Here is a 12,462-nt window from a genome sequence, read left to right as displayed (position 1 = left end):
AAATTGGTGTAGTCCCAACACCATGATTTCATCTGCTGTTTTTTCTTTCTATGACATGGATTAAGGAATGGGCTGGGAAAAAAAAATATTTGCCCAATTATGATTCAACCTTTCCACACAGTTGCTATTGTCCAAAACATAAAGACCAAGGATAATCACAACTCCCATGTCACCAAGGAGAGCAGGTGATATTTCTGGGTTGCACATTGCAATCCATGCCACGCTGTGCACGGTGCACAGAAGGGGACCTACTTTTGCCGAGGAGCCACAGCCATAGCACGCCATTGTTGAGTCCATTGGTGGCTCCTGGTGTTTAGATTCTCAGATTTTAAAAAAAAAAATGTATGTAATCCCAGCACTTTGGGAGGCTGAGGCGGGCAGATCATTTGAGGTCAGGAGTTTCAGACCAGCCTGACCAACATGGTGAAACTCCCATCTCTACTAAAATACAAAAATTAGCCGGGTGTGGTGGCGGGCGCCTGTAATCCAGCTACTCGGGAGGTTGAGGCAGGAGAATCGCTTGAACCTAGGAGGTGGAGGTTGCAGTGAGCCGAGATCGCATTTCTGCACTCCAGCTTGGGTGACAGAGTGAGATTCCGTCTCAAAACAAACAAACAAACAAAAAAACCCAAACAAAACAAAAAAAATGTCATCAGAATCTCTCCCAAATGAGAAAAGGCAAAGTCTCGAGCCATAGAAGGCTTCCAGCTCTGTTGCGTTGCTGATGCCCTCTGTCTCCTGATGTTCCAGAGCAGAAGGGAAGATCGCGCCCAGCCATGTGTTCCTCTAGCAGGCAGTCATGGCGTGGACTACACTCTAGGAGCTCACCTTGATGGGAGTGTCTTAGGCAGGACCTGCAGGGTTATGCGGCGGGAAGAAGTTAACCTCAGAAGGGCGGCGGCTACAGAGGAGGTTGGGGGAACTCTGCTCCACAAGGTTAGGCAGAGAGGAGCTGATGGAGGCTTCACCATCTCAGTGCAGGGCTAGAGGTTCACCCAAGCAGGGAAGGGAGAACTGGAGAGGCCACCCCAGATCACAGCCCGTTGGCCAGGACCGCAGCCCAGAGCTGAAAGGGTTCTGGGGACTATGGAGGAGCAGTCGTCATTTGTTGAGCAGCAAATGTCCCTGCTGCACGGACAGATAAAGACATTAAATGCAAGAATAAAGGGACACAAGAACTACCTACAAAGCCAGGCAGCGCCTGCCGGTCATGAGGGATGTGCTGGTGGTTTAGAGACCATTGGTTGAGGACTTGCCTGAGGGAAAGGTAGGGCACGGGGCCCCTGCGCTCCAACCCTGACCTGCAGTGACTCTTGTCCCCTCTCTCCCAACTGCTGCCATCCAGGCAGTCCCCACACCATCTGCCTTGAATGTGGGGCCCCCGGCTCCGGAGCCCTCACCACTCTCCAGGGAGTCCCCTCCACTCCCTGGCCACCTCTCTGCTCACCCCACGCTGGGGTGCTCAGAGCTGAGCGGGTGACATTTCCCAGATCCTAATCTGTCAGGATGATGTTGAAATAGCAGCAAACTAAGATTCAAAAAGTTTAAAAAGGAACTCCACCAGCTCACACTCCAGAAGGCTGCAGGGAGGGCTGGTGCCAGGCTTGGACTCAGCTCCGCCTCTGCGGTGGGCCAGCCCTGCCCGGGGGACAGCAGAGTGGCTTCTTCTCTGAGTCCCCTTCCTTCCCAAAATGTCTCTGGAGTCACCTTGAGTGGCTGGACTCACTGCCTGGGCTGAGCAAACGTGGCAAACACTGCTGTTGCCTGTGCAGATCCGTTCCCCCTCCCTCATTGTTAACAGAATTCAGTTTTGAAAATTTCTTTAAAAATGATGATGCCTAGGATCCTGAGATTTTCATTTTATGTTCTGGGTTGGAGCCAGGCCATCACTATGTTTGGGTTATTTTATTTTATTTTAGATAGAGTCTCACTCTGTTGCCCAGGCTGGAGTGCAGTGGCACGATCTCAGCTCACCGCAACCTTCACCTCCCAGGTTCAAGTGATTCCCCTGCCTCAGCCTCCCGAGTAGCTGGGATTACAGGCGTGTGCCACCACGCCCAGCTAATTTTTGTATTTTTAGTAGAGGTGGGGGTTTCACCATGTTGGCCAGGCTGGTTTCGAACTCTTGGCCTCCAGTGATCCACTCACCATGGCCTCTCAAAGTACTGGGATTACAGTCGTGCACCACCACGCCCAGCTAATTTTTATATTTTTAGTAGAGACGGGGTTTCACCATGTTGTCCAGGCTGGTCTTAAACTCCTGACCTCAAGGGATCTGCCCTCCTCAGCTTCTCAAAGTGCTGAGATTACAGGCTGAGCCACCGCACCTGCCCAGCCCCTCAGGCCTTTTTTGTAAGGGCACTAATCACCTCCCAAAGGCCCCAAACTCCTAAAACCATCACATTGGGGACAAGGATTTCAACACCTGAATGTTTAGGGGGGCACAAACATTCAGATCGTGGCACCAATAAAAACAAAAAGCACAAAAAAGGGTGACCCCTCTCTCACCACAGGTGGCATATCTTGTTGTGAACTTGGAATGCAGAGCCATCTTGTGGCCATGAGGACAGCCCTGCGGTGAGGCCAGCCGGCTGAGACTAGCTGGGTAGGGAGATGATGCACCGGGGCTGCTCGGGGATGTGAGCAAGCTGCCGCAGCTGCCTTCCATTTAACAAATTGTCCTTTCCTCAAGCCATTTTGCCATTTTGAAGCATTTCCCATTACTTACATCTGAGAGCATCTTGTCTCTCCTCCTCTTACCTCTTGGTCCACTCCTTGTTCCAGTGTCTCCTGAACAGGGCTGGCTTGTTCCCCTGAGACTTCTGCCTAGACCTCCCAGCACCTCCTCCCTCCAAGTCTCTTCCCCCCTAGACCTGCAGGGCATCAGCAGGGCCTCCAGACTAAACGCCCGCGCATGCCAGTCCTTGCACAGATCCCTGCTGCCCCCAAACTTCCTCCTCTGAGGGACAGAAGAGGTGGCAGAGGGTGTGTGGAGGCAGGAGACCCAGGTGTTGGTCCCAAATTTGTGTTTATGTGCTCCGGGGCTGGATCAGCCAGGTCAGTACAGGACATGCAAACTACTCTAGGCAATTTCAACAGAAAATATTCAATAAAGGGAATTAGGGCTCTGCAAAATCAATGGAAGAGCTGGAGGAGCAGGATCAAGGCTGGGTCTCCAGGAATGGCTGTCGGGACACATCCACACCACCCACCTGAGGCCACCCTGCAACTGTGAAGGTCAAGAACTCCCTGTCGGCTGGGCACAGTGGCTCACACCTGTAATCCCAGCACTTTGGGAGGCCGAGGCAGGTGGATCACTTGAGGTCAGGAGTTTGAGACCAGCCTGGCCAACATGGTGAAATCCCATCTCTACTAAAAATACAAATTTAGCTGGGTGTGGTGGTACGCACCTGTAGTCCCAGCTATTTGGGAGGCTGAGGCAGGAGTATCACTTGAACCCGGGAGGTGGAGGTTGCAATGAGCCGAGATTTTGCCATTGCTCTCCAGCCTGGGCAACAAGAGCAAAACTCCATCTCAAAAAAAAAAAAAAAAAAAAAAAAAAAAGTCATGGGCTCAATCCAAGGGAAGCTGGGACTGGGAAGCTGGCACTGCCACCACCACTGTAACTGCTTCTTGACATCTACAGAAGCAGCTGCTGGATAAGAGATCACTAGTGCAGGAAACCCAGCATCTCCACGCCCTTGTCAACCAAAGCAGCCAACTCTCTTTTTTTTTTTTGAGACGGAGTCTCCCTCTGTCACCCAGGCTGGAGTACAGTGGCTCGATCTCTACTCACTGCAATCTCCACCTCCCAGGTTCAAGCGATTCTACTGCCTAAGCCTCCTCAGCAGCTGGGATTACAGGTACCCACCACCACACCTGGCTAATTTTTTTTTGTATTTTTAGTAGAGACAGGGTTTCAGCATGTTGGTCAGGCTGGTCTCGAGCTCCTGACCTCATGATCTGCCCTCCTCGGCCTCCCAAAGTGGTGGGATTACAGGCATGAGACACCGCACCCAGTCTGAAGCAGCCAACTCTCACGCAAGTGCATCTAAAGCAAGCGCAGAACTTTATTCTTCCCTGGAACCCTGCCCCAGGGGAGTCTGCGAAATGTGGGTTTTAGCTGCTGCTACGTAGAAAGCTGCGAGCAGGAGGTGGAAGGGAAGCTGACAGCCAAGTGATCGATCATACCCAACCATGTGAACGTGGGTGGCTGGCCGCCCTCTCCGGGCCTAGCTTTCAGTTACTAATTGGTTACATCAGTGTTTGCCTCCTAGGGTTGGTGTGGATTAAATGAGATTGTGCAGGTAAAGCACTTGTGCCTAATCAGGGGCTAATATTAGTTCTTATTGTTTCCAATACTTCCTCCTTCTAGCTCTGTGGTTCTCCAAGCCTGAGCTGCTCAGACCTCTGAAATGGGCCCTGGAGGTCAATGGAGAGTTTGCAGAAGGTTCAGAAAGAATAGTCCTGAGAGGGATGACCCAGGCCCATGCCTGCCTGGACACACTGCTTTCTGCGCCCAGGCCTCTGTCTCAGCTATGCCAAGCATCCGCTGACTCTCCAGCCAAGCGTGTTATATAAGCTTCATCTTTTCCTTTGTTTACAGGAAATTTTGAAACACCAACTGGGCTTGGCCTGAGCTCCTTCATTCCTAAAGGCAACAGAAATTGTTTGGGCAGGCGAGGCAGCCACACGAAAAGCAGCTGCCCTGGCGAAGGGCCAGGCCTTACAGGACAGGCGGCTGCTGGCAATCGTGAGGTCAGGCACTCTCGTTGCTCAGGTCCAGGATATGCGGTGCCTGGGGGCAGCCGTGTACTTTTGGATGTTCAGCTTTCATCCACACTCATTGGGCCCTGCCTTGGTTTCCCTGCCTTGTGCTGAAGTTCTCTGCCATGATGGCAGCTCTCCACCCTGCCAGACCTTGACTCTGGGAGGCCTGGGATGACCTGGGAGCACCTTCGAGGGTTCTGCCAACGGCTCGGACAGACCTCGGCCTCTTAGCAGAGCAAGGGGAGTAGGCAGCACCTCAGCCTGGGTGGGGAGGGAGGACAAGGGCAGGTGGGAAGGACATGTCCCCTTGTCTCTGCTTTGACCCACGCTTCTAAGTGGACAGGTGGGGGAAAGCTCACACCCTTTGTTTCCTCACACGACAATGGGGCTGCACAGGTGCCAAGCTCCCAAACAACTGCCTTGCCCATCCTAGGAACGTTGCCCAGGCCTGCTCCCTGGGAACTGCTTTAACGGAACATCTTCCATTTGAGCCAGGGCCAGAAATGATCTCACAAGTCCTCATGTGACCTGCTGGGAAACAAATGTTTGTTGCTGGTAACTTGTGCTTGAGAAAGACAAGAGCTCTCTGTTTCCCAAGGCTTGTATGCCTGATAGAAGTTTACAGGGTTGGGGACTGGTAGAAATTGGCAACAGGAGTAGAAGTTTCTACCAGGAATTCCCAACTGGAGTTTCTACACCTTGCTTACCTTGGGAAGGCAAAGGGGTGAGGACAAGAGAAGACCCAGCCCCAGCTAGACGCCCTGACAGTAGGAAGGCTGGGCCTTCCTGAGCATTCTGACACTGAGTTCTTTTTCAGGCCAACAGTTGCTAGACAGACAGAAAAAAATATTTTTCTTTCTAGTTCTGCTCCTAAACCTGAGCTCACTGTGAGGTAAGTTGGAGATGTCCTTGCACAGCACACATACTGTTACTCCTCTATCCAGTGCCCACGGCAGACATTACAAGTTGATCACCGCACTCTTGTTTGCTTTGCTGAATCATCTGAAGTTCACAATATAGCAATGCAGTACAACAGAGTAGAACTGACAGACTGGAGAAAAGCTATTTGTCATCCCTGATGAAGTAGAAAGGATGTGAACTTGGATAGGAGACAGACCCAGCCTCATATTCTGACTCTGCCACTTTCTAGCAGTGTGACCTTGGGCAAGTACTTTCTTTCTCTGAGCTTCAATACTGTCATTTGTAAAATGGAAATAAGCATATCTGCCTGAAAAGGTTGACATTAAATGAGATTAAATGAGATGTGTCTCGTGCTGCACAATTAGCATATAATGGAGACACCTATCCCTACATATATCATTACATCATCACATACGCTCCTACATGCCATTCAGACGTATTCTGCGGGGAATTTGCAGAAATGAAAATGCTAAGCCCCAAGCCAAAGTTTTCTTTTTCTTCTCCTTCTCCGCCCTCCTCCTTCTTGTTCTCCTCCTCTTACTCCTTCTTCAAAAAGATTTGTTATGTAACAAAATGTGTTATGCAGATTATTTAACCTACTTAAGAAAAGAAACCTGAGAACTTTTACAGTGTTCATTGATATATAAGTAATGTTTGGGTTACTTACAAATGAGTTTCATCTAGTCTATGTCTTTAAAACATCAGGAGCCAAGGACCCAGAATTTTAGGAAGAAAGACAAAAGGACCATAACATTGGATAAATGTCTTCTAGGTCCCAGACACTTACATCTATGTTAGCCTATCTCCTTCTTGTACCAATACTCTATGTCAGCTTTGTTTTTATTTTTATTTTAATCGTGATAAAATACACATAACATAAAATTTACCATCTTGACTGGGAGAGGTGGCTCACGCCTATAATCCCAGCACTTTGGGAGGCCGAGTGGGGGTGGATCATTTGAGGTCAGGAGTTCAAGACCAGCCTGGCTAACATGGTGAAACCCTGTCTCTACTAAAAATACAAAAATTAGCTGGGCATGGTGGTGAATGCCTGTAATCCCAGCTACTTGGGAGGCTGAGGCAGGAGGATCGGTTGAACCTGGGAGTGGAGGTTGCAGTGAGCGGAGATCAGGCCATTGCACTCCAGCCTGGGCAACAGAGCCAGACTCCGTCTCAAAAAAATTACCATTTTATCCAATTTTAAGTGTACAGTTCAATAGTGTTAAATACTTTCACATTGCTGTGTAAGCAGTCTCCAGAACTCTTTTCATCTTACAAAATTGAAACAATTTACACTTTACACCGCTCCCACCTCCTCCCACCTTCTCTCCAGCCGCTGACAACCACCATTCTACTCTCCGTCTCTTTGAATTTGATGACTCTAAGTCCCTCATGTAAGTGGAATCACAGTGTTTGTCCCTTTGTGTCTGGCTTATTTCATTCAGCATAATGTCCTCAAAGTTCATCCACATTATATGTGGCATCTGTCAGATTTTCCTTCTTTTTATTGTTGAGCAGGTATTCCATCATATACATGTATCGCACTTTGGTGACCCACGCATCTGCTGATGGACACTAGGGCTGTTTCCAACACTGGCTGTAGCGAATAATGCTGCTGATGCCATTCAAACCGTCTCAACTTAAAAAAAAAAAAAAAGATTGGTCCGTCCTGGGAGAGGTGTCCAACCCCCTGTGGCCCGCGCGGAGGCTGTCACGTGGCACACAGGACCACGCCTTCCAAGCCTTGGGCGGGGCCCCTCCGGGGGTCCAGTGTGGGGGCCACGCGTCCTGGGGCCCCCTGCGCAGCCCCCGAGGGCAGGGTCCACGGGGAGTGGGTGAGCGCGCGCCGCCCTGCGGGGCTGCCTGACCGGGCAGGGCGTTCCAGGCGGCGGATTTCCCCCGCAGGCCTCGGTATCCCGGCCACCCGCGCCGGAGGCTGCTCTGAGTCAGGGCCTGCGGTTAGAGGGGCCAGCGGAGCGCTGCGGTGCCAACGCCTGCAGCCGGGGCTCGGGCTTCCTGTGTGCGCGCCCCGGCGGTGTCACGTGCGTGGGCGAAGCCTCGCTTTGACCTCAGAAAGCCCAGTGTTTCAGGCCAGCCGGTCTCCGCCCAATGAGGACAGTGGAGTTAAGAGGGATCCCTGCAGCTGGGTGCCCAAGTCCCCAGCGCCTGCCCCCTGGACCGTACCCCGGCTAGCTTCACAGACCCCGAATCCTCCCCTTGGCGGGGGCTGACCAAGTTGGGAGGGGATGGCGGGGATAAGCAGTCTCAAGTCACTGAGTCCTGACAGCCCTGGCAGTACCTGGAAGGGTAACCTCAGGGACAAATAGGTGTAGAGCCAACAGTAGCCAGGCTCAGTAGCCCACCCACATCAGGCAGTCCTAGGAGAGTCAGGACATGCACCTGTTAATCTGAGAAGTAACCACTGAGCACAATGGCACTGCACCCCTCCATCTTTGCCAAGGACACTAATTGGGATCAAATCTGGCAGCAACAGGCTGAGAAGCTGGGCCCTTCCCCAGCCCGGGGGTGAATGTGTCCAGACCCGTGGCTCTCAGCGCCAGCTGCACATCAGAGACGGAGGTTTAGAAGAATGCCTGGCAAATAATTCTCTGGTGCCCAAAGTCAAGGCAGTGGCTATCTTTGGTAAGGGACAGTGACTGGAAGGGGAAACCAGGGGGCTTGGAAGCCACTAAAGTTCTGTCTCTTGATCTGTCTGCTGGTTACTCAAGTGCATTTATTTTATGAAAATCCAAGGAGCTGTATACGTACACAGTTTTCTATATAAATGATATACTTCAATAAGAAGTTAAAGAAATCAGGCAAAAAACCCCAGCTGTCTGGGCCAATTTCGGATCAGAATGTCTGGGGTGGCCCCTGGATAGTGGGGTTTTGTTGTTGTTGTTGTTGTTGTTGTTGTTTTGGGGGTGGGGGGGTGAAAGCTTCCTAAGTGATGATGCAGTGCAGCCAAGGATGGGCACTGCTGGTTTAAACCCAAATTTGCCACCCAGAGTTGCTGCCAAAGCTCTCAGGCTCTCATTTGGATGAGGTGATGGAGTTTCTTTCAGCACAATGTTCAGGCTCTGGGACGCCTGCTGGAGATGTGCCAGGGCCCAGGGCTTGGGGTGGCGGCTTCCCACAAATATGACAAGGCTGAACAGACAACCTCTCTTGCCGCCATCCTGGCCGCCTTGCAGGTGAGCCTCCAGCCTCTTTTATACATTTCCCCAAAATGTAAAAATCCATCTTTGCACATGCAATTATTCACCGTCCCTACACATATGTAACCTTGGTGTGTAAAGAGCCTACAGCATCCCTCCCCCGACACTTATAAATAGCTTCGTTCAGATAAAAGTCACATGCCATATGCACTTTTTTTTTTTTTTTTTTTTTTTGGAGACGGAGTCTCACTCTGTTGCCCAGGCTGGAGTGCAGTGGCACGATTTGGGCTCACTGCAAGCTCTGCCTCCCGGGTTCACACCATTCTCCTGCCTCAGCCTCCTGAGTAGCTGGTACTACAGGCACCTGCCACCTCGCCTGGCTAGTTTTTTGTATTTTTAGTAGAGACGGGGTTTCACCGTGTTAGCCAGGATGGTCTCGATCTCCTGACCTCGTGATCCGCCCGTCTCGGCCTCCCAAAGTGCTGGGATTACAGGCGTGAGCCACTGCGTCCGGCCGCCATATGCACCTTTTTAAAGTATACAATGCCATGGCTTTTAGTATATTCACAGAGATGTGCAACCAGCATCACAATCAATTTTAGAACATTTTCATGACCCCCAAAGAAACCCCATATCCACTTAGCTGTCACCCTATGTGCCCCACGTGCCCTGCATGCCCCGCCACCCACTCCCTGCCAGCCTCTGGAAATCACTCATCTACTTTCTGTCTCTATGGATTTGCCTGTTCTGGACATTTCATAGAAATGGAATCACACACTTTCTGACCTTTTGTGATTGGCTCCTTTCACACAGCATCATGTTTTCAAAGTTCATCCGTGTTTTTAGTGGATCAATACTTCATTCCTTTTCATGGCTGAATAATATTCCATTATTGGATATTCCACATCTTGGTATTCCTTTAATCAGTGCATGGACATTTGAGCTTGCCCTAGTTTTTGGCAATTGTGAAAAGTGCGGCTGTTGCATTCTGGAGCCAACATGAAATGCATGGGCAAGAGGAGGACATGTTCCCTAGAGACCTCAAGAAATGCCCCGTTGTTATTATTTTGTGTACCATCTTAAAAAACAGACTTTCTGTTTTAGAGCAGGTTTAGATTTACACAATTGCAAATCTAAAAGAAAGAACAGAGTTTTCAGTGACCTCGTTACCTCCACCCCACCTCCCCACCAGTTTCCCCTATTGACATCTTCCATGAGGATAGTATGTCTGTTACCACTGATTAACCAATATTGATACCTTATTATGAACGAAAGTCCATAATTTACATTAGAGTTCACTAGTGGTGTCCTACATCCTATGGGTTTGCGGAAATAATGCGAGGCATCCACCATTACAGGATCCTACAGAATAGGATCTGCCCTAAAATTCCTCTGTACTCCTATTCATCCCGAACCCCCACAGCAACCACTGATCTTACTGTTTCTACAGTTTCGCCTTTTGCAGAATGTCACGGAGTTGGAATTGTACAGTATGCAGCCTTTTCAGACTGGCTTCTTCCAATTAGATTGGCAATATGCATTTGAGGTTGCTTCATGCCTTTTTGTGGCTTGATAGCTCATTTCTTTTTATCGATGAGTAATATTTATTTTTATTTCTTGTAACTTTTCTCCAGATGGAAAGGCCCACCATCTTCCAGCACTTGGCAGTGTCTTCTGGGGGTCTTGCTGCCACTTGCTGAGGGCTTTGCCAGCTGGCTCTGTCGCTCCCCTGGCCTGCAGGATTGGGAGGGCTGACGTCAGCTCAAGGACTGAGCCCTGGCCATTTCTAGGGATGCAGCACCTGGGCCTGGAAGGTGCCCAGGGAGACCTTGTGGGAGGAGGGAGAGAGGAAGATAGGAAGGGGTGAGGGATGGAGGGAGGGGGAACTAGGTGGAGGCAGAGAGAGAGAGGCAGCTGCCAAAATCTATGAGATGGTTGAGGAGGAGTGGGGGAGGGGAGCCTCAGGGATTTAGCAGGTGTTGGTCACTGTCCAGTGGGAGACCTGGGGGAAGAGGCAGGGGCCGGACAGCTTAGTCCTCCCCACCTGTCCTTTGCCCTGAATGTGGGGCTGAGCCATCAGCCAGAGTCCCCACCCTGCCAGGGGAGGAATGGGTGTTTTGTAGTCACGAGGCAGTGGAGAGGGGTTGGAGGAAAGGACATTGGTCCACGGCCCTTGGGGTGCATGTCTCTGGGAGCCAAAGGGCAAATGCAACACCTTTGGGCCCAGTGAGGTGTAACCGAGTGAGGAAAGGTTAACAGAGGCCCTGAACCCAGACTGTACTTGGCAGGACTCCAGGAAATTAGTCACGTGAAGGCAGGGCCCAAGGACCTGGCCTTTGTCCCCAGCAGGCCCCGAGCCTGCAGGAGCTGAGCCCTCAAGTGAGGAGGACTTCCTGGCACGCCCACATGCCTCGTGGCTCTGCCTCAGTGAGGCTGCTGGGGCTGAGGGCCCAGCTCCCCCTGGGTCAAGCTTCCCCTCCCTGGCTGGGAGTCTCCCTAATCCAGGGTGTGTGATGGGGGCTTGCCAGGACTCTCCACTCCCTTGGCCCTCCCCCTGCCTCCTGCCACTCCCAGGATTTTGTAGCTTTGGGTCCTCCTTCCCCAGAGAGGTCCTGGATATGTAGGAGTCCCCTCGCCACTTTTGCTCTTTATCTGTTTGCCCTTGTTCGGGGCCAAGTGTGGACAGTGGGTAGCACAGGAGAGAGCAGAAGAGAGAATGGAGAGGGAGGAATAGAAAGGACGAAGAGGAAGGTGCTGGTTAAAGAAGGCATGGCCTCTCGGCCGCTCCCACCTAGAAGTGGAGGCTGTTCCCTCTCCTGTGAAATTTGGGAGAGTCCATGATTAGCCGTGTGGTCAACAGGATGAGGCAGAGGGGCATGGGGACCTCCCAGGCTGGCTCTAGACCTGTATGCAGCTTCCACTTGCACCATCAAATGTCCTGTCTTCTGCTCCAGCTCCACGCCGAGATGCCCGTGGTGCGTGGGGAGGTCGCTCCACGCCGAGATGCCCGTGGTGCGTGGGGAGGTCGCTCCACGCTGAGATGCCCGTGGTGCGTGGGGAGGTCGCTCCCCGCCGAGATGCCCGTGGTGCGTGGGGAGGTCGCTCCATGCTGGATGCCCATGGTGCGTGGGGAGGTCCTATGAGGGGAGGTGGAGATGCTCCGACTGACAGTCTCAGCTGATAGCAGGCACCCACCGTGGCCAGGACATGAGCCTGGAAGACGGGCCAGTCTGGGCCAGTCCCCGGTGACTGCAGACACAGCTGGACAGGGGGAGGCAGAAGGACCACCCAACTCACCTCGCAGACTCATGACACAGATGATAATGGTTTTAAGACACCAGTTTTGGGGGGCATGGGTCGTGCAGTAATAGATAAATGAGGCAGGGTGTGTAGGCACGTTTTTACTTTCATAGCATCCCACCCTCTGGGCGGCCCCCTGCCCCACTTCAGGTAGCTCTCAGCGTCCCTCCTTCCCACCCTTTCCACCTCCATTCTTGTTCAGGTTGGCTCTTGCCCCAGTCTTCCAGGAATTTGTCTCTGGGACTGAAGGTGTTGGGGCTGAGTCAGCTTTCCCTGAATCACCCTGAGAGTCCGGGGCTACATGATTCTCCCT

Source organism: Papio anubis, chromosome 17 (assembly GCF_008728515.1).
Source record: "Papio anubis isolate 15944 chromosome 17, Panubis1.0, whole genome shotgun sequence".
Taxonomy (NCBI): domain Eukaryota; kingdom Metazoa; phylum Chordata; class Mammalia; order Primates; family Cercopithecidae; genus Papio; species Papio anubis.
Note: the sequence above shows the minus strand (reverse complement) of the source record.